This window comes from Cydia amplana, chromosome 13 (assembly GCF_948474715.1).
Source record: "Cydia amplana chromosome 13, ilCydAmpl1.1, whole genome shotgun sequence".
In the NCBI taxonomy this organism is placed as follows: Eukaryota; Metazoa; Arthropoda; class Insecta; order Lepidoptera; family Tortricidae; genus Cydia; species Cydia amplana.
The window spans coordinates 12,224,405-12,247,306 of record NC_086081.1 but is presented as its reverse complement, the minus strand read 5'-3'; the positions used below and the strand labels follow the sequence as shown (position 1 = coordinate 12,247,306).

The window sequence follows — 22,902 nt, the reverse complement described above, 5'->3', positions numbered from 1 at the left end:
CTAGCTCACACGTGTAAATTTTGGCAATGCTTTAAGTTTATATGGGATCGTGCATAATTAGTGGTGCATGCACGTATCATATGTACCCTAAAATGCTACACATATGATGCATGCACGGAACGTGTTAAACTCGCGAGAGGTGTCACGTGACCGTAAGACGTAAGACGGACACGTGACCTGATCGAAAAACTGTTACTTCAATGTCATTGAGTTTTTTCTTTATTGATTTAAATGCCATCTAGTGAGTTTCGCTCTAACTGGTATTAATATAACTCGAGTACTAACAGTGATGTGCTTAGTGGTTTCAGTAATGCGACGAAATAACGCTAGATGGCGTTAACCTCAATTATACATAGTGCTGCAGACATTTTGCAATAGTGATTGGTTTTCACTTCTGCCGGCACTCCCTGAGTGCAACCCGTTGTTTTTTTTCTTATTATTATACCTATATACGAGTATTTAAATTTACTTTTGTTAGAGGTTTGTTAAGAGACTTCTTGCTACTTTGAACTTTATAATATTTTATTAAAAAAATAGTTACATGTAGCAATTTTCTCTTTATTAAAATCTTGATCATAGGAGCATTGTGCATTATACTGGTTCATAATTCGTGAATACGCCCCTGCGCTTAGTAAGCGATTATGAATACAGCGACTATTTCTTATACGAAACATCTTATAGTGCGAGGAAATCCGTGTCGCTTACGCCCTATGTCCGTGGCGCGCAAAGCAGCCATTATGTAAGACGGATGCGACTATAAATACAACCCTTAAATGCTCCTTAAATGCATTTATCTCAATTAGAATGCTTGGCTTGAGTATGAAGTTGGTGCAAACTTATGCTATCATTCGTCGACGCCTCATACCATACAGTGCGACTTCTTGATCATACGTATTACATAAACATTTAATGTGTATGTATTAAGTACTAATTTAGTGTTTCCGGCTTTGATAATGATCAACCAACAAATTATGAAAACAATAGCCCTCTTTTTAGAAATGTTACTAACGAAACCCACTTTTAAAAAAAGGATGCTCTCTTTTAGACATCCGTATATTTTCTTATCGGAAACAAATAATTATTTGCAAGTGCCTTCAACATGGAACCTAGTACTACTCCAACCTAGAATTTCTCGACTCGTTTTCACTCCGATCGACGGGAGTTTTTAATATTTTTATATGGCTAAATATCAAGATCAACCAAAATCGGTAGATAAACGTCGCATCTTTACATTAAAGGAAACCTCAGGCGCGAGAACAGGCTATAATCTTATTGACAAACCAAACCGCATACCGACGTCCGATCGCCTATAAAATCACTTTGGAAAACTCCCGCAAATCCGAATATTAAGGCGGGCGATTAAGGTCGGCGCCATCAGAAGCGACACCCACTGTAAGTCTCGGTAAGCCTGTAATAGTCTGCCACTCGCAGGTTGAGTTTACACTCCCCGATCACGTACTTGCAATCTGCATACCAGCGGGGGACCTAAGAAAACATGGTGTGGAAAAACTGCTATAACAATATTTTGTCTTCGCCGGATTTTGTCTATTGAATTTAGGTGTTGTTTAGTTTTTGGATCACGGAGCTAATTATTTTTTCATGAGGAAAATATTGTACGTACCTAAATAGATAAAAGTTTTTAATAATTTGTAAAAACATGCGAAGAAAAATCTGGTATGGAAGAAAAGCTTGGTATGGTACATGCTGTACCAACCCCGAGTGAATGGATAAGGGCAAGCGAAGGAAAATCTGCTACTAAGTACTTATAATACAATTAAGTCTTTATAAATTTTGTCTGTGCGGATCTTCTATTTCACGGGATCTGTATTTTTATCCGAAAATATGACATAAGAATATGTTTTCAAGTAAAACAGTTAATAAGGTACTCTGGTTAGCTTTTCATAATTATTTGTAAGTAAAAAACTACGTAGTGTCCATTTGATTGGGCATTTTCATGATAATCAAACATTTAATTGGAATTTTAACTGATTTAAAACGAGTGATTTGCATTGGCCGCTATGCCTATCTTTATTGAACTACCATAGATGCCAAATTCTATATCATCATATTTATCCCCTGATGGTACGCTTGCCGCAATAAAGCTCGCACAACTTAACGCTGTCTAATAAATTAGCGTTTTTGCGCCAAAAATTTGTAATGAATAGCGTCTGACACGTTATTTACCAAGACACATTACAAAATTCTGTAGCCAAGTCTTGTTAACTAAACTAAGCCTTAAACCCCGTCTAAATTGACGTGACACACGTGGTGATTACCATTCAGCGATCCATCTCGTGATATTAAAGCGTACGTAAATTTGACATGACTTAGAATTAATCACGAGACATGGCGCCAATATGGCCGACCCGATAAGGAAGATTACATATGATGGCGCAAATACACCGCTCCCATAAAAATCCAGGATATATTATATTTCTGTCTGATCAACTCCTTGTTCATAAAAATTAGGAAGTTTCCTTGTCTAATAAACGCAAATGTTAAGATGACCAAAAGGGAAAAATAAGATAAGTTGCTAAAAACTTTGTATTTTACAACATAAGTACGGCTTTAAGCTTACGTATAGTTATATAATAAGTGATACGAAGTCCTAATAGTAAGCTAATTTTTTATAGTCAATCATTGATACTCGCACAGTAGGTACCCAAATATGATTCTAATATACTCGTACGGTCACATAGCTATTACTTAACCTCCTTTTTTGTCGACAATTCTCGGTGCGCACCGGCATTCTATAGGTCGCGACAAATATACCTGTTTTTTTTTAAATGGTGTATCTACAGGATTATGATAATTGTAATCTGTGCCAATACGCCTTGGTGAATTTAATAAAGACCTATGATGCTGATCGCATAAGATTGATGGGATACCTAAGTAATTCTCAAGAAGGATATAAATTATAGGGTTGTCAGTCGTAGAAAGAAGGCCTCTTATGTCCGTTTGCCGTGTACCGCTTGCGCTTGGGCTTGCTGTACCTATCCATGGTACTAAAGGTGATTCGAGGCGATACGGTGGGTTGGTTCAGTACTGGCTGCTGGAAATCTGTAATCACTTACTTAATTCCCTTCACTGTTTGGTCATCCATTTCTACCGAGAAATCTTTGATTAGACCAAAATAAATAAACAATACTTATTATCTACATATACGATTTCTAACTACAAGATTTCTCGTTTTATTATTTAACTGAAGCTACTGAATTTCAGAAAGAACAGCATACGGAAAAAATTGTTGACATCTCGCTTGATTTATACTGACCGTCACAGTTGAGTGACGGTGACTAATGACGTCACAAGGCGTTCACGGTCTGTATGCTTTACGTCACTCCCTTGCCCAGAAGCGGCACTCGAACTTTCAAAATGTTATTTGGATTTGCAAAATGTTATCTCTTTCGCGTTCAAATAGTTCTCGGAAGAACCAGTGTGATTTGGCGTGAGTGTGAAACGCCAAATGAAAAGAAAAAATGTATCGGTACGGCAGATGCTACGAAATGTCACGTCACTGTTTCATATATTATTTAAGTTTCGATTAGCGTTTTCTATTCAACAATTGTCATCTTAGCGAGGCTCTCAGATCTGGTTGGCTAATCGCATCAGTGGTCTTTATAACTATAATAGACGTATTAATAAATTAAGATGCGTAAAAGAGGAGCCTACTTAGACTGGGGGCCCGATTCGGATTTTGAAATAGACATCTGTTTGAAATAGATATCTTTTAGACATCACCAAGATAAATAAATAAATAAATAAATAAATAAATATTATAGGACATTTTTTACACAAATTGACTAAGCCCCACAGTAAGCTCAAGAAGGCTTGTGTTGTGGGTACTCAGACAACGGTATATATAATATACAAATACTTAAATACATAGAAAACAACCATGACTCAGGAACAAATATCTGTGCTCATCACACAAATAAATGCCCTTACTGGGATTCGAACCCAGGACCGCGGCTTCACAGGCAGGGTCACTACACACTAGGCCAGACCGGTCGTCAAGATACGATAACGATATGGTTAAGATCTAACCTGTCAAATTTGACATTTGCGCGATTCTGGAGATACTCTTGAACGATTTCCACAAGAATGGCTTAGAGATCCAATTCACATGTAATAGATATCTAACTCTGTCTAACGTAAAAGTGACATTGGATGCCCGAATTGCGCTGCAAAAGAGAACTAGTTGAAATCTAAACTATAACGTATCTAGAATGGATCTAGTACGTGTCTTCTCTTGTGAATATCTTGAAGTTCGAATACGGCAGTGGTTCAAACCTCCGTAAACCAACTCATCGTTTTAATACGACACCCCTGCATTCAGTGACGTCACGACACACCCTGACTTGTTTATGGCACGTATGCGTGAGTTATTGCACCGTCGCGCTCCGACGCTCCAAAGATGATACGAAAGTGCGGGAAGAAATATTTTGTTTGGGCAATGCCAGGTGACACGGGTGCATGACAGTTGCTTTGTTTAGGAGCAATAGATTAATGTTGACGTTTGGAAACAAGCTTGATTTATGGTCTGTTGTTACGAGGCGATTACGAGCTGTTTTTCTTTTTCTTTTTTCCTTTGGGGTGACACAAATACGGTAACTTGTCTTTCAAGGACTTTTTTTTCTTTTTGCCGTTTAACTTTTAATCCGTGGGAGTTTTAGTAAGCTACATTTAAACTTATATAATTGAGGAATAAAGCACAGCCTTGGAGCGTTTCCTAGTAGGTAGGTAATGGTTATTTGAAAAAGAATACTCAGAAATTTCAAAACAAGGCTGAGTGGTTTATGAATAGGTTTCGGAAATGCTTGTTTGATGGTGAATGTGTTTGTGTATCAAATGTATACGTGGATCGCATGAAGAAAAATCTGGATCAATAAGTAAATTGACTTCAAAATTATTCACTCTAAACCGATTCTCTCCGGAGTCAGACCAAGAAAAGTCTGCAAAGATTTTTCTTGAAAACAGGGCTATAACCGCGAAAATCGAAGTTCGCAAATTGCGGGCATTTTTCTCTGTCACTCTAATTACGCCTTCATTGGAGTAAAAGAGAAAGATCCCCGCAATTTGCGAAAAACGGTTTTCGCGGTAGCCCCTCAGGCACTTGTACGGCTTTACCTACATAAATGCTAAAAGTGAACAACCTTTTACTTTTTTCTTTTTAGTTTCACCATACGTTTCTAATATTTTGCTCTTCAATACTCCCAATTAAAATTAAAATGTGGAACACACTAACTCATACCTAAATTTCATTACTCTCCGTGGAAATATCCATTTACTTTGCGATTTTCTCGTCGAGTGTTCACTTTATCTGCATCATTTACAGTCTTTCCCGTTTATGAGTTCAATTTAAACTTGGTCAAACAGTGCAGTGAAAAAGTAGCCAGCCAATTTTGTTCTGACGCGAATTAATTGAAATCTATGACGCTCGGCGCAGTGGCGCCATCTGTTGAAAGGCTTAATTAAGGAACCAAATGTACTGGCACCGCGCCTCTGAAGGTGTGATTGATGATCATACCTATCTATACAACTATGTACAAGAATTGACGACAAATTATTATTTCATTTTGTAACTGTCAGGATTAAATTGAATGATACATTAGGTTAAATTAGTTCAGGATAGGTATAAATTGAATAATTTTATGATATTGTTTAATAAATATTTTAAATTATGTAAGTACCTACCTACAACTTAGGTAGCAAATTAAATGATTTATTAAATATTTTGATTAGTTTTGTAATTATGTTGGTACCTACATACAATACTAATACCGTCACTACTTCGTGAAACTAGCATATTATTATTTATGTCTGCCTGATGGTAGAGAACTCTAGTATGCAACTCTAGCGGTGACCCCTTATAATGCAGACTCGGAGGCCAATTTGAACGTACGTACCTACATTTGACATCAAAATGATTAGGTACCTATCTAAATGATGTTATTTAGCTATCATTCGCGTTTAGTAGAAAATGGAGAGAGAGAGAGAGAAAAGTGACCTAAGTTTCTTAGTTCGGTCTCCAGATCAAACGAGATGTCATTATTTTACAAATCAAGTGATTTATTTGAATGTACCTACTTGTATTTATGAAAGTCGTTTTCTATTTCTATCGTTATTTATGTGTTTAACAGTACATATGGTGCTACTTTCCCAAACTAGTGCGGGAAATAGTACATACTTTCCGTGCGTATGTCGAAAGTTTAAAGTGCCATATGTACTGTATAACATTGTACGATACACGCGCGAATAAGTAATTCGCAACTCTTGTCGATTTAAAACACTTATAGTACCTACTGGGAGAAAGTCAAATTGAATTCATTCTTTTTCGGAACTCATTTACAAAACAACAGATCGTTCCCTTTCGTTTTTTTCAAGTGCACCACTATAGTAGGAATAATTCACAAACACGTCAACATCGCACACGCAGCTAAAGCAAGTATAGCTAAAGCAGTCCAATGTAAGTGTACCACTACAGGTTGAGCATAGTTATAGGTCATTTTATACTGGTGACCGTAGCTTACAGTGATGCAAATGTTTTATGAACTGAAGTTGCCATGCAAATGCAACTACCGTATTCGAACTTCAAGATATTCACAAGAGACGACACGTACTAGACACGTTATAGTTAGTTACGTTCATTCTAGATACGTTATAGTTTAGATATCAACTAGTTCTCTTTTGCAGCGCAATTCGGACATTTCGGACAACCAATGTCACTTTTACGTTAGATAGAGTTAGATATCTATTAGATGTGAATTGGATCTCTAAGTCATATCCTGTGGAAATAATTCAAGAGTATCTCCAGAATAGCGCAAATGTCAAATTTGACAGGTTAGATCTTAAACTTATCGTTATCGTATCTTGGTGATGTCTAAAAGATATCTAATAGATGTCTATTTCAAAATCCGAATCGGGCCCCAAGCCAGAGTCATAACTCACAAGTCGGACGTTCGGAATGACGTGACTTATGACGTCATCAGGCCGCCGCACGACCAGGAATTGAGAGCTTTATGTTTCCGGTAGACATTGATAAAATACTGCTGATCTTGTCATATTTTAATTGTGTTTGAAATTTATTGGTACAAACATTTTAGTAAGATGAAAAAAATCTTAAATTGATTCATAATGCAATGAAATAATAGTTATTTTCGATACAAGTGCGAAAAAGAGGAATTTCGAATAGAAAGAGCTCGTGATTCTGAGTAGAAATAACATAAAAACACCCAAATTTAAAAAAAAAGTGTAGGGGACAACAAAAAAAACGCCCTTTAAATTTATCCCCACTCGTTTCGAATTTCCTCTTTTCCGCACTTGTATCGTATATAACTATTATAGTACCTACTGGGAGAAAGTCAAATTGAATAGTGATATTCTTTCTTTTTCGGAACTCATTTACAAAACTACAGATCGTTCCCTTTCGTTTTTTTCAAGTGCGGGGTGGTAGACATTGATAAAATACTGCTGATCTTGTCATATTTTAATTGTGTTTGAAATTTATTGGTACAAAATTTTTAGTAAGATGAAAAAAATCTTAAATTGATTCATAATGCAATGAAATAATAGTTATTTTCGATACAAGTGCGAAAAAGAGGAAATTCGAAACGAGTGGCGGTAAATTAAAACACGACCGAAGGGAGTGTTTTAAATCGACACGAGTTGCGAATTACCTATTCGCACGTGTATCGAACAACGTTTTACAGTACATATGGCACTTTAAAGTTTGGACATACGCACGAAAAGTGCTATTTTACGCACTAGTGCGGAAAACTAGCCCCATATGTACTGTAAAATATATTTCATAAACTGTTTTAATAGACTTAATAACCTATACTGAAATAAAATTATGAAAATGTAAAGATGTATTAGGATCATAACTATTTAATTAGTAGGTAAGTAGTAAGATATCCGTGATATCTGGCTACACTTTAAAAAAGGCGTACGTTAGTTATACGTATATAAAACCGTTTAATAACATATAACATGTCGTGTTAGCATTTCTAATCTAAGATTTGTACAAATCCTTAATTTCAAACTAAGTATGTTGAAAATTAATCGAAAGTAGGTACCTATCAGTGGTGGCGCGTCAAACATATCCATAGGCAAGCCGGGGCTAATTTGGCTTACATATTTCCTTTACAACTCTGCTCAAACGCCCATAAACAGGCCAGCCGGTGGAAATCGGCTTTTATGGACGCGCCGCCACTGTACTGGTACCTATGTATGTACTAACAAATTAAATATTAATCCTACAGCCACTTTAATTTAATTGAATGTGTTTAGAAAAAATATACCTACCCAACTAGCGACCCGCCCCGGCTTCGCACGGGTTAATAAATTATACATAAACCTTCCCCTTGAATCACTCTATTTATTTAAAAAAAACCGCATCAAAATCCGTTGCGTAGTTTTAAAGGTCTAAGCAGACATAGGGGCAGACAGACAGCGGGAAGCGACTTTGTTTTATACTATGTAGTGACGACATCAGCGTTTGACACGTGTTGAACTGCTAATCGTAATCAGATAGGTACTCCTACGCGTTCAATAACATAACTTCATATTGATGTTACTGAAATGTATCTTGAAGTGAACATTTTACGTTATTACGAGTATATGTAGGTAACTTTTAATAGGGACGCCCACACTCACTAAGTATGTTGCGTGGGTAGCGATACCATTTATTATTAAACTGACGTGTTTGAGATTTTACTAACGTTTCCTAACAAGCCATGACCTATCGGTTACTGTTACTGCATTTTTTTTCTATCAATAGTCAAATCCCTATTCAAGTGTCCAAACCTAACATAAACTAAATTTTATCACCCCATTTTCTTAAAGTCAGTCTACCTCGACCTCATAACAAATGAATCACCTGAACCAGAAAAACCTGTCCACAGTTCCATTAAGAAGAAAGACGGTACTCTTGATGAAGTATGTAATCCTCAAGGAGTGCAGACCGTTTCGGCTAACGAAGACAAATTAAGCCCAACTAACTGTGCCAGTAGGGCCCGGATTACGGAAGGGATATCTTCGCTTGGTTTACTTGGACTTAGTCATTTGCGTTTAGTACTGGGTTATAACCGCGCGAGCATTTTTCTCTGTCACTCTAATTACGTCTGAATTGGAGTAAGTAGCCCCTCTGGTCATTTTGTTATCAGGTTTATTTTGACCATGTGTGTGAATATTCAGCTGGGCATAATAGGATAAACTTATTGATTCATATGGTTTAAATTAAAAAGAAGTGTTTGATATTAGTTTACGCCGCGCTACTTAGTCGAATGATTTAAGTGTGAAATGGTTATGGAAGTATCCTTGTGTTTTGTAGTTTACTATTCAGAATACCTAACATTTAATTAATTTCTAGTTACTTAATACATTTGAAAGCAACAGGTATTCCAAGCCTAACAGAAATCTGTTAATAATTATTGTTTTGCTTGTCGAACGATGTACCAAATAATTACAAAATAGCTTTGCAACATAATCTCGTACATAACGATTATCCGATATGAACGTTCTAAACAGAGCTCAGTTGTTACTAAGCGAAGAAATACGCGGATACTTATAAATACTAAGAGGAATATTAAACCCGTGTACTTAAACCTAGCATTACGGAGAGATTAGCTTTGCCCCACGCAAATCTCAGGTTAATAAATAAGTAGGTATGTTATTTGCTAACTATCCCGTTGAGAGTAAGTAATATTTTTTAATATAGTTCGTGGATATTTAAATATAGATGCGAAGTTTACTTTCAGCGGATGATATTAATTAAGCGAAAGAAGGTATATACATTTTGACGCAGATCATCACAACGATTTCATTTCAATATACCGATATGTCGGGGCCATGCAAATACCTACACGAGGAAAAGCAAGGCGCAGTAGAACAAAAATTATATTGTCTATATTTAACAATATCTACAGGTCTTAATATATATAAATATAATTTATATTTTATTTACCTATTAGATAAGATAAAATATATATATCGGAATCGTGGGCGTATCATACTATCAGGAGCACATCAGGACCTTCAATCATGGATGACGAGCCCTCGTCAATGAAATACGTTATTCAACTCACAGTCTTTACTAGATCAGACTGATTACAAATCATAGCACACGTTACACTTCTTATTCAAAGCAAACCAGTGGATTAGACCCAGGAACCGCCACAGACGTCATCTTCTCCCGTTCGTTCTCATCATGTTCTGATCTGAAGATTGATTGACACCATCACTTCAATTGTTCTGGATTTCATTTGTTTTTGACAGCGCACTCTATGATGCCTTGGCGGAACTGCGCCGAACGCCACTCAGGTGTACACCCTGAGTGGCGTTCGGCGTTTGCTTTATTTGTCAAAGATTGCGTGATGAAACGCCTCTTCAAGGCGATAGATGGCATAATTCAGCCATTCTCCGACATATATTTAAGAAAAAAATACTAAAAAAGAAGAAAAACCAGATCGGATCAATTATCAATTTCACTAACCGAATGGAACAGATATGACGATGACGGTGACAATCATGTACATATAATAAAATAATAAAATATCTTTATTTCGAAGAACAGACTTCATAGTTGTTAGTAGGTGTAACAGACAGTAAAATTAAAACAAATTAATTAATTAAAAATAAAATTAAATTAAAATTAAAGGAGAGTATTAGGTATAAGTAGCTAGGTACATATTCTGACACCAATTACATTACTTTGCTATTTATGTACCTATATATGCCGTTACTCGTACCTGGGGGCCGATTTTTGAATCTCGACCATTCGATTTCGTCACTCGAAAATCAGTGAAAAACGATGAAATGCTATTTTTGAAATTCTACTGATAGAATTTGAGAATCGAGTGGTATTGACCACTCGTATTCAATTCTATCAGTAGAAAGTAGGAATCCATAATTTTAGTCACATATTTGTATTATATGCCGCCAATAAAAAAATATCTTAAAGGAATTAATTTATTAGATTTTATGTGTTTATTAGATTAGCTAGTTTTTGATTGAAATATAAATATTTTTTAAGTCCTTACCATCGAAAGTCAATCACTACACGGTCGAATAGTGACATTCAAAAATAGGTATTATTAGGATCATGCGAAAAAAATCGTGACAAATTTTCGTATACGTGTATTTTCGACCACTCGCTTTTAAATTCGAACGTTCGGAATTCAAAAATCGGCCCCCTGGGCGTTTTTTTTTTGTTGTCCCCTACACTTTTTTTTCAAATTTGGGATTTTCTATGTTATTTCTACTCAGAATCACGAGCTCTTTCTATCCTAATAGGAGAAAAAAAGTGTCCTAATGTTTTTATTTCCATTACGTCACCATTTTTCATAGACTTTGTATGGCGGTCGCGGAATGGAAAGATCGAAAAATGTATGGAAATTTTGGGACACTTTTTTTCTCCTATTACGATAGAAAGAGCTCGTGATTCTGAGTAGAAATCACATAAAAAATCCCAAATTAAAAAAAAAAAGTGTAGGGGATAACAAAAAAAAAACGCCCACCTATCAATAAAATAAGACAAGGATAACAAAATGTAACTATTGGAACCAATAGTGTGAATTAACCCTTTAACTTGAAATAGAACAGAACTATTAGTCACACGTCAGTTTAAGCCAAGTTACATATTAACTTGCCAGGATTTTGAAAAGGGCCCAATCTGGAACGGTTCCGTGAGCAAGATTCAGTGAATATCCGTAGATATTTCCGATAGTACACGCACATTAGTGTGAATAGCTCCACGCTTGTTAATAGATTATGATACACGATACATTAGAGCATGTGTCCGTCGTGATTCACTGAGTTAAGGTCCCTATTGAAATTGCGAGGAAATCTAGACATAGGTAGGCCTTTTGTGATTCATGCTCAATTTGTGATTGAATGTGACCGTTAATGACAAAAGGTATTCATGATTGGTATAGCGACTGTTGCATACTCTTTGGAGTATTATCATTCTTATTTTAAGATATCCAAATTAGAAATTGTTAAGAAAAAGGAAATTGTCACATATATTTTTGGGTTTGATTGGGAAGTCATGTCAAATGTAGTTTTTCTTATCCATTGTAAATGCTAATATAAAACATAATTAAATACAGTAATTTCGAAGGTAAAATCTCACTTTTATTCATTAATTATACAGTCCACCGTTCCCATCTTTTTCAGCGATTTTGGGGAGTCAAGCTAAACAACTAGCAAACAATCACATTAAACATTTTCACGGCAAAGACACGTCGACCTACACTGATTAACTACTTGTCTGTGTATAAGTAAATAAGAGGATCGAAGTTTGAACCCTCAGTTTGACGACCACGCGCATGACGCGCATAAGAAACTGAACCAGGGTGGACACGCCATACATCAAAAATGATTTGCGTTTATATGTGTGCGCGGCACGTCTGTAACTCTGTACACGCGTCATTGAGTTTCTGACGGAATCCTGACGGAATCTCAGTAGAGCGACTTACGCACTCATTCATGTCGCGGCCAGTCGCGGGCGAGGTAATCCGAGTCGGGGCGGGGCGGTGCGTATCCGTTCTGTATGATAATACTATTACTTATTCTGTGACTGAACTGGCATAAATGTGTTCATAACATACTATACGTAGGTATAGTAAAGAATAACAGTTGCACTTCCTTCAAAATACATTTATCTAAACTACTGGCGAACATGTGTAAAAAGACTGTATGATTACAAAAAAACATGCATTTTAATCGAAACGAATATAATATCGACTATTGATTGATCTCTTGCAAACAAACGCGTGAAATATCAACATTTATAAAATGCTGTGTGTTGTATTTGTTAGTAAAGGGTAGCCCAAAAATATGTTGACAATATTTTTTTAGGTTTATTTTTATTACTTACCCGTCTTTAACAAAATGTCATTAAAATTTTAAACTATAATAATTTAACTAACACGAAATAATATTATATTTTAACTTTAAAACACAAATCAAACATTTGTTATAATTATCAACAATGGCGCAGTAAAAAAAATCTCGACGTATTTTGGGTCACCCTGCGAACCTATTGTTTACTAGCTTGTGATAAAATATAGTTGCCTGACAATTTTTTCGGCAATTGTTTATTTCAATATTTGCTCCACAAACAAGTAAGTATTTGGACAATTTTATTTATTAAAATACAATTCCATTGTGTGTTATTTGTTCGCGCTCAAATTAAATTCGGAGTAAGTTAACTATATATGTACACAGAGGTCTCATGAGTTAACTTTATTTAAATCAAAAAGTATTTGCTGATAGTGTACGTTCAAGTAAGTACTTTATTGTAGAAAAAAGGATAGATTACAGCAGATGTATAATTAAAAGTGCAAAGGCAAACTTATCCCTATAACGGGTCTCTTCCAGGTAATCTTCAAGTAATAAAGTAATTAAAATCTATACCTAAAGTAACAGACAGTGGGCCCGATTCGGATTTTGAAATAGACATCTATTAGATATATTTTAGACATCATCAAGATACGATAACGATATGTTTAAGATCTAACCTATCAAATTTGACATTTGCGCGATTCTGGAGATACTCTTGAACGATTTTCACAGGAACTCTATCTAACGTAAAAGTGACATTTGTTGCCCGAATTGCGCTGCAAAAGAGAACTAGTTGATCTCTAAACTATAACGTATCTAGAATGAATCTAGTACGTGTCGTCTCTTGTGAATATCTTGAAGTTCGAATACGGCAGAGTGTTATTAGAAAACAAGGGACTGACTAAATATAGAAAATTATCCACACATACCTACTTACATAATTTTTTTGCATAAGGGAGGTTTTGGACCCGATCTGACATTACTAATTTATTAAATCGCATAAAATACTGCTACTCGTACACAATTGGAATCATCAGTATGTGCCATGACCTGTTAGGTAATATTCACCAAACGTAACGGTAGGTATGAAGCCTTAGTGTAAGGCCTGAGTAGACGCTCGAAGCGGAACGTTCGGCGGGGCGTGCAGCGTGGCGTCGCGGTCACAGGAGTAATTTGAGCAGCGTGCACTAAGGCCGCTCCTATACGTTTGCATTTGTTTAATATGCACGCCGCACGCCCCGCCCCGCTGCACGCCCAACTGGAGCGTCCACTCAGGCCTTGCACTTAGTGTAAAGCCTGAGTAGACGCTCGAAGCGGAGCGTTCGGCGGGGCGTGCAGCGTGGCGTCGGGGTCAGGAGTTCAGGAGTAATTTGAGCAGCGTGTACTAAGGCCGCTCCTATACGCTTGTATTTGTTTAACATGCACGCCGCACGCCCCGCCCCGCTGCACGCCCAACTCGAGTGTCCACTCAGGCCTTACACTTAATGTCGCCAGTTATATTTCGTGTTTTCTTTTATAACAATGACATAATCATACACAAATTACCCATTCCTTTATAGAGATAACCCAAAAAGCTACTCGCTAGTTTATGAGCAATTCCATTGATGGAAGAACAGACGCCGACACTTCAGCAAATGAGATTTTAGCTTTTTATCGGCGCTTCATCCTCGCTCTCAACACCCTGAAAAATTAAATAAATAAACTTGGCTCCCTTTTTACTGATCCTAGTGGCAATAAAAAAGCGGATTAAAACAAGTTAAACATCCTTAGATGAATAATTCAAAAAGGAACCGTTTTACCGGGTACGTTGTTGATATAAGGAAGAAGAAGGAGAGAAGATAAAACGTAATGTAAATAAAGATCTAGTCAAATACTCCATAGATATTTTCCTCACACTGTCATGTTCACTTATCCTATAAACTTTTATTAACTTGGGATTGACCGTTTGAGTGTCAAGAACACTTAACATCATGGGATGACGTATAATAATAATAATAGGCCTTTTCCATCTGTGTCAGATGTTTAAGCAGCATTCCGGTTACGACACTTGTGTTCGTGGCTGTAAAGCCCTATACGAGAGAGGATCCCTCGGCCACACACGCAGCAGGTATATGCTCCCCCAGGTGGACGGGGGTTGGAGGCCTGCTCGTGGCGCCTCATGCGTTTTTCTTTTAATGAGGAAAACCAGGCATCGTCGTGCTTGGATTGACCATCATAAATAGCACGACGCCACATGGGTCGGTCTTCGGCCAGTTTCTGCCATTGGTTGCATGAGATGTTAAAAGCAACCATGTCACGTTTCGCGCAATCTTTAAAGCGCAGCATTGGCCGCCCGACCGGTCTTTTTGCGCCCGCAACCTCTCCTAGCAAGATTTGGCGTGGCAAACGAGTCCGTTGCATTCGATTCACATGCCCAAGCCACCTCAATCGTCTCTTCTTCAGTGTGGGATGACGTAGCCGTGCCAAAAACGCTTACTTGTAAGTGTTATGGCGTACGATGCCAACCAAAGTAACCAGCAAAATTAATAAAAATATATTATGTTATGCGAATTCATATTATGACTGTTGGGCGTATTGAGGGGTGCCCCATCTAAGATAAGCTTATTCGCAAATATAATAACCTCGATTAAATAGTTTGAGTATTTTTTTATTTATTTAACGTTTAACGGAAACAATTTCTTTTTTGTTACAGGTATGCCTCAAGAGAATTTTAATTACTTTTTCGACGTGGCTTTGACTGCTTGAAAATTGGATTAACGAAGCTAAGTAAAACAATTAAGGTAAAATAAGTTAATTTGTAAGACCTGCATATTTTACTAGGTACCTAATTAATATGAAAAAATGAAGATGCAAGTACTCCAAATGTCTTAAGAGCGAAGAAAACGTTTTTCCGCTTATAAACAGTTTCCATTCTTCATGATTTTTTAATAGTAAGTATGTTATTGACACAATAAAAATCTAGGTTTATAGGTTTGACGTTTTTCAAAATTTGCAATACAAAAAATAATGCTTTTAAACCTAGAATAATATAGGTATATTAATGCTGAAGCGATCGACAAAGTGTTAAGATTTGTTAAGATTTAGTTACTGAAAACCGTTTTCTCCTGAAATGGAAATTGTATGAAAAATGTGTCTATTGTCATTACTGTCATTAGCTATATTCTTCCTTCTTAAACTTTTGATAATAATAACTGACAGCGCACTTACCTGAGATCAATCAGACAATCCTAAGAAATAAAAAACTTGTCCGTGAAAAAGAATAGAACATTTCAACAGTTTTGTAACGGCGCCCTCGCAGAACGACATCGGCACGAAAATAAATGTGACCTTTATGTTAAAATAGAAATTTCTTTAACAAAAGAGAAAAGTTCTCGAAATGTTTTCAAGCGAGCGATGTGGAGCACGACAGCAAAAAGTGCAAATGTTGTGGACATCCGGTATAGATCACCCCCTAGATACAGCATCGCGCTTATATGTACTTACCATTTTGTACTTCCATACTCATATTTAGACGGCGACGGTTCCTGTTTCCGTACCTCAAAAGGAAAAAAACGGCCCGATTAGAGGATCACTAGTGCATCTGTCTGTATGTCCAATTATCCCCCCCCCCCCCCCTTTATCTCCGAAACTACTGGGTCTAAAATTTTGAAAAAAATACACAAAATAGTTCTTTACCTATAAATGACAGGAAGACCAATTAGAAATGTGCAGTCAAGCGTGAGTCGAACTTAATGTACGGGACCCTTGGAACGCGAGTCCAACTCGCACTTGGCCGGTTTTCTTTAGTTTCATACTTAATCTACGCGCAGTTTTATAAATATACCTATCGACAAGTAACGTGGGCTGTATTTTTATAGTACAAAATGGTGAAGGGTGCAGCTGACCACCTACGTATACTGACCACCTACGTATACTGACCACCTAGAAGTTTACGAAGACGTGTCTTTATAATGTCGAATCCATGTGAGGATGTCTTTGATGTCCGGTCTCGTGAAACTGGGCCATCTTATTGCGTATTTCCGGTAGATGTAAAATATGTTTTCGTTGGCGAAATTTAACAACACCGCGGAAAGTCCGGTGTAGTGATGTGCCGTTCCCGGGAAAATTCCGTAAGTGGGAATATTCCCGGAAACGCTCCCGGGAAATTTTCCATATGAAGGGAAAGTAGGTAGGGGAAGTTTAAAATTGTGCACAGATATACTATGTTATTAGGTATCAGAAATTCAGTCAACACTTGGCATCTTAAACTTTTTTAAAAACATTAATAACCGTATCTCATCCGCCTTAGTAAACTCCCTATACTCCCGGGAAATTTACCATTCTTCCTGGGAATTTTCCCATAGTTCCTGGGAATTATTCCCCGGACAAAATATAATATTTTTTACAATAATACGTGTTTAATCAACAATAGCGATACAAATCATCACAGTTTAATCAGGGTCATCATAAGGGTCAAAATAAGTTAAGTACTACAAGAATAGTGGAGTTCCGTACGCTTTTTATCAGAAACTCTTGTATATACCAGTATTAAGGACGGATTCTTGTGAAATCCAATATCAAATATCCAATAAAAAAAACTGTAGCTATAAGTTTTTTCGATCTCAAAAAAAAATCTTTTTAGAGTTTGTATGGAGAAAATATCTGAATGGTCTGACTTCGTTAAGATTTCGCATCCAGGCACATCCGGGGCTTAAAGTGATGCCATTTTTTTTAATCCGAAGGGGCGACTGTTGTAAGCAAATCCACATTCCAAGTTTGTGTTTTGGGTAGCCACTTTGCATTTTACGGTTTATGGCTACTTTATTTTACTAAACGCAGTTACTTGTCGCTATAGTTACCTTTAATTAAAATTGTAATTCACTTAATCTATGTTTCAATGTTCCCCTGTTTGGAAAATATTCCCGGGAACACGGGAAATTTTCCAAGAATTTCCCATATGGGATATTTCCTTGTTCCCGGAAATTTCCCACGGCACATCACTAGTCCGGTGTAAAGGGTTCTTTGTTGTGTTTATGCTTAATTACGTATACGGCAGAGATGCGATTTATTTGAAATACTTCTATTTAAAATGCAAATACAAAATGCAAAATACCTATTTTGTATTTTGCATTTAAATGCCTTTTAGTAAAAAACATTTTGTATTTTATTTGAAATACTTTTCGAGATATATTTTGCATTTTTAATATTCATTTCAAAATGCAAAATACTTTGTGATTAAGTTTAGCCAACATTACCAGTCAAACAAAATGAAATGAACGAATGACGCTTGTATTGCCGAATTTGACCGATAGGGGCGTCTGCTAGCCATGCGCGCCCTTTTTAGGGTTCCGTACCCAAAGGGTAAAAACGGGACCCTATTACTAAGACTCCGCTGTCCGTCCGTCCGTCCGTCCGTCTGTCACCAGGTTGTATCTCACGAACCGTGATAGCTAGACAGTTGAAATTTTCACAGATGATGTATTTCTGTTGCCGCTATAACAACAAATACTAAAAACAGAATAAAATAAAGATTTAAGTGGGGCTCCCATACAACAAACGAGATTTTTGACCGAAGTTAAGCAACGTCGGGCGGGGTCAGTACTTGGATGGGTGACCGTTTTTTTGCTTGTTTTGTTCTATTTTTTGTTGATGGTGCGGAACCCTCCGTGCGCGAGTCCGACTCGCACTTGGCCGGTTTTTTTTCTTTGGTCAGAGTGCGCGCCTTATAGCCGTTTAGACTCGCGGCTCGGCTCGCGGCGCGTCTCGTGGCTCGCCGCGACGCACTCGCATTCGGCCTGTCATTCGGTTATAAACCTTATGCCGTGCCGTTAGTGTTTACATTATATTAGCTCGATGAGCTTGCGAGCCACGAGAGTCTAAACCGGCTATTATGTCTGACTAGTGTCAATATCAAACGAAAACGACGAACATTATCTATTCTATGGCTATTCTCATGATAAATACCTAAAATAAATAAAAATATCTGAGATTTGGTCAAAAGGTATTTTATTTTGAAAAAGTATTTTGAAAATACCTATTTTGCATTTAGCATTTGAAATACAAAACGAAAAACTATTTGGTATTTTGCATTTGAAATAGTAAATCTGAAAAGTATTTTGCATTTTGTATTTAAATGCTTTTTTAAAACCATTTTGTACATCTCTGGTATACGGGTAGTATTCGCGGGTCGTAAAAACTGTTGGCTCTTTTGTAATTTAACGACAAAAGAGTTGTTTACATTCGAGTCCTAGAACATTAGAATTTTAAGGCTATAAAAGGGAACACGTTATGTTGACGAAGCTCACGGATTCCCTTTATACTCGAATAGGTATAAAACATATTTTTGTAATCTTTTAGCTTAAGTAATTATATTATAATATAAAAAAATGTTCGAATTTAAATAATGTACGGTGTACCTCATTTCGATATTATATTTATTTCACACACTTCGACAAATACACAAACTGAGTGAAAATTTCGTTTTTATATAAATTTTAAATATGTCAATAAAATAACGTTAAATCTTCACATCATTTTATTAAAAAAATATTTCAAATGTTGATACATTTTGAGCGGTTGAAAAGCTCATAATTTTTGGCACTAATTCGACAGAGCGTACGAAAACGTGTGTTAAATTACAATCTAGATTCTAGAATTACCTATGTGATAATTATCAGTGTATTACAAAACAACGCCCTCTATGATATTTACCCGTACAAGTTCGAGGCTACTTAGAAGTTCACCTAGCAAACGTAGAATGGCGCTGCTGAAGGTTCATCTAGAGTGCGAGTGAGGCAAGCAGTTCTTAGTACCCTCCGCTAGGTGGCGCTGATCTCAAAACGGAAAGGACGCGTTTCTGCATAGTGTCAATAGTTAAAGCATGCCCTCCCATTCCGAAGGCCGTATAATTCTTTTTAAATCGATATCATAGATGGCGCTATATGTCACAATCGGCGATAACGAAATTTTTATCTTACAGATTAAGATGTATTAAGAGACATTTAAAGTGTCATAAATTAAAAACATTATAAATGAAATACAAACATTAATAACAACACGAATTCAATGCATTCATTTTCAAAATTTGAAATCACAATTATATCGCGACTGACTACGTTGTTAAAGAGAAGTTTTCTAATACGTTTTATCAAGAGGTACTCTAAATAACCATACTTTTTTTAGAAGCGAGGTTAAGGTTAATGAAAGTCAACAGCCGCATGTGTTTATTTATGTGTTGCTAACCCACTAAGGGCCACTTGCACCATTCCACTAACCCGGGGTTAAGCGCTAAAACCATTAACCCAGTGTCAAATTGTACTCGTAATCATGGTAACTCCAGGTTTAACCAGTTAACCCCGGGTTAGTGCAAGTGGCCCTAAGAATTATGAAATGAACTCGGTTTCTAGGTCTATTCATAGAGAAATATAGTAAGACAAGAGTGCTCACTCCATACATCAGTTAGACTATTAATTTCAGTGTCTACATATAGCATCGAGTGGCGGAACTATCAGTACTGCTACTTGACAATAGATGTAGCACCGATCGGAAAGTCTTATGCTGTTGAGATAAGACTTTCCGGTCGGTGCTACATCTATTGTCAAGTAGCAGTACCAGTTCCGCTACTCGATGCTAGATGCTAATAGTCTTTTTGGTACTAAAACTAATGTATGGAGTGAGCAATCTATGTATTTTTTTCTCTATGGTCTATTGTATACAGGGTGCCATTTGATAACCCAGTGTCAAATTGTACTCGTAATCATGGTAACTCCAGGTTTAACCAGTTAACCCCGGGTTAGTACAAGTGGCCCTAAGAATTATGAAATGAACTCGGTTTCTAGGTCTATTCATAGAGAAATATAGTAAGACAAGAGTGCTCACTCCATACATCAGTTAGACTATTAATTTCAGTGTCTACATATAGCATCGAGTGGCGGAACTATCAGTACTGCTACTTGACAATAGATGTAGCACCGATCGGAAAGTCTTATGCTGTCGAGATAAGACTTTCCGGTCGGTGCTACATCTATTGTCAAGTAGCAGTACCAGTTCCGCTACTCGATGCTAGATGCTAATAGTCTTTTTGGTACTAAAACTGATGTATGGAGTGAGCAATCTATGTATTTTTTTCTCTATGGTCTATTGTATACAGGGTGCCATTTGAGTCGTGATCAGTAATATGTTTTTCTAACTCCATAAACAACGATCAATTTAATGCCCCTACTCTTACTAAAATCAGACAAGCTTTTTTTTTATTTTTTTGTTTATTTTTTGTCATTTATTTTACTTTTACAAGTGGCAATGTGGTATTTAAAAAGCTTTGTAAGATATTTCAAATGAAAAATTAGGTAAATTTTATTTCTAACTGGGACAAATGACAAAATTTATGTCAATGACAGTTCCGATTCAGTGAGGCGATTCAATTTACTAATTTAAATATCTTAATAAGCAGTTGTAAGATCCTAAATCCACTTATAAAAGTAAAATAAATGACAAAAAATAAACAAAAATTAAAAAAAAAACTTGTCTGATTTTAGTAAGAGTAGGGGCATTCAATTGCTTGTTGTTTATGGAGTTAGAAAAACATATTACTGATCACGACTCAAATGGCACCCTGTATTTAGGTTTTGGATCCTTTAGTTATTAGTATTAGTAGGTATTCATGCTAAATTAGCAGTTTTAGCTGAATTAGTTGTTTATTTTATATCACCTTTTGTTTTACCAGTAGGCTTAGCACATGATTGGCGCGACAGTATCTCGCGGCGAGATAAACTAACCGTCTTTTTATTAGGGTTCCGTAGCCAAATGGCAAAAAACGGAACCCTTATGGATTCGTCATGTCTGTCTGTCTGTCCGTCCGTCTGTCCGTTTGTCTGTCCGTCCGTATGTCACAGCCACTTTTTTCCGAAACTATAAGAACTATACTGTTGAAACTTGGTAAGTAGATGTATTCTGTGAACCGCATTAAGATTTTCACACAAAAATAAAAAAAAAAACAATAAATTTTGGGGGTTCCCCATACTTAGAACTGAAACTCAATTTTTTTTTTCATCAAACCCATACGTGTGGGGTATCTATGGATAGGTCTTCAAAAATGATATCAAAAGGTTTCTAATATAATTTTTTTCTAAACTGAATAGTTTGCGCGAGAGACACTTCCAAAGTGGTAAAATGTGTCCCCCCCCTCCTCCTGTAACTTCTAAAATAAGTCAATGATAAAACTAAAAAAAATATATGATGTACATTATCATGCAAACTTGGTTGGCCGAAAATTGGTTTGAACGAGATCTAGTAAGTAGTTTTTTTTTAATACGTCATAAATCCCCTAAATACGGAACCCTTCATGGGCGAGTCCGACTCGCATTTGGCCGCTTTTTCTATGTTAATAAAAGAGGGACGGGTAGTCTATCTCGCCGCGAGATACTGTCGCGCCAGTCATGTGCTAGCCCGGCAGCTGATGTTATTACATGTTGGTGAAGAAGCAAGCTGGTTGGCTATGTCTATATCTATTCAGTATTTCATCAAGGATTGTGTAGGTAATTTAATTTTTCACTGAATAGTCCATGTATTTTACAAGTTTCGTAATGTCCATAGGAAAGACGCATAGGTACTTAAAGTTAACTCACCTACCTACAGAAAAAAGTTAATAGGTAATAAAAATCACACTTAACATGTATATACAGTCAGCAGCAATCGTTGCTAAGCGGGCGAGGTGTTCAAAATGATCTTGACGCGACTTTATTGTTAGGTACAGTCAGCGCCAAATACTTTGTAGCAGTCAAAGTGGCCAAATAGTTCGGTACACCATACTAAATATATGGTGTACTGAACTATTTAGCTACTTTGGTTGCTACAAAGTATTTGACGCTAAGAGCGCGTCAAGGTAATTTTGAGCACCTCGCCCGCTTAACAACTTCTGCTGCTGACTGTACTTACTTAAAAATAAAAAGCTATCAATATAAACCATACGTACCTACTAATTTTTATACCAATAAACTAAATAGCATTTTATACATTTTATGGGGTGGCAAGTCGTTAAAAATTTATGTAACCAAAAACGTTCCCTTTTTCCTTTTTCTT

General features: G+C 36.6%; 1 long non-coding RNA gene across 1 annotated transcript in view; it reads left to right on the top strand.

The window, feature by feature from the left end:
- The window catches only part of LOC134653616 (uncharacterized), a 117,092-nt gene extending 94,446 nt beyond the window's left edge, over window positions 1–22,646 (top strand). The window contains exon 2 of the long non-coding RNA XR_010097272.1: window positions 22,571–22,646. This is a non-coding gene — a long non-coding RNA (uncharacterized LOC134653616). The remainder of the gene's footprint in view (window positions 1–22,570) is intronic.
- Window positions 22,647–22,902: the final 256 nt, after the last annotated feature.